General features: G+C 61.4%; 1 protein-coding gene across 1 annotated transcript in view; it reads left to right on the top strand.

Moving 5' to 3' along the window:
* LOC104132035 (seizure 6-like protein) overlaps nucleotides 1-863 on the top strand; it is a 66,765-nt gene that overhangs the window by 48,661 nt on the left and 17,241 nt on the right.

The raw sequence follows: 863 nt of genomic DNA, 5'->3' as shown, positions 1-863 counted from the left end.
GGGCACGGCCGGTGCGGGTGGGTGCAGCACCCCGCGTGCCAGGGCTGTGCAAACCCCCCAGAGCGGGGTCAGCGCTCCCCAAAACGCCACGTCCCACAGCCCGGCGAGGCTGGGAGCAGGGCAGGGGCTCTGGCGTCTTCCAAACACCAGCGGTCCGCAGTCTCCGTGCCCTGGTGTGCAATCCTTTCTTGTTCTTGCGTTTTCCCCCTGTCACCATTTGCATCCAGCTACAAGCCATTAACTTTTAATCTGCCTAATTAAGAATGTGCATTAAAGGAGGAGTAGTTCCAGTGAGCTTGTTCCTGCCATCCCTCCGGTGGGGACAAGGGGTGACCTCTGCGGCGCGACTGCGGCTGCGGCAGCGAGCGCCGGTGGGGAGGTTGCCCTGGGCGCCGGGCAGCAGCAGCGGTGGCGGAGGGGCGAGCACTGGGATGCGTGTGCCTCTCAGACACTTTTCCATGGCAGTAACTCTGTCTCCCCAGACCCGCAGGGTGCTAAAGGCAGGCTGCTCCACTGTAAATTCGCCTCCGTCCGTAATCCATCAGGTGACACCGCTCCTGACCTTGCTCCATTGTAAACTGAGATTTTAATGGAGCATAAAATTAGCCTCTCCAACCCCTGAGCTTTGCATTTCGCTTTGCTGATGCTTCTGAGCTTTTCAGACAAATTAAATCACAGCAGCGGGTCCGTGCTGGCTGAGCACGGCCTCATCCATAGCTGGCTGAGCATGCACCCTGCAGCCCCTCTGGCAGCAGCCCCCAGGGTGCCCAAGATGCCTGCGAGTGGCCGGGAAGGGCTGAGCCACCCCGGCTGGATGGGGACCACTGGGAGCTGGGGGAAGATGGGCCCTGGGGCTGCAGGCG

Source organism: Egretta garzetta, unplaced genomic scaffold, assembly GCF_000687185.1.
Source record: "Egretta garzetta isolate BGI_Z169 unplaced genomic scaffold, ASM68718v1 scaffold558, whole genome shotgun sequence".
Taxonomy (NCBI): Eukaryota; Metazoa; Chordata; class Aves; order Pelecaniformes; family Ardeidae; genus Egretta; species Egretta garzetta.
This window is presented reverse-complemented; position numbering and strand designations above follow the sequence as displayed.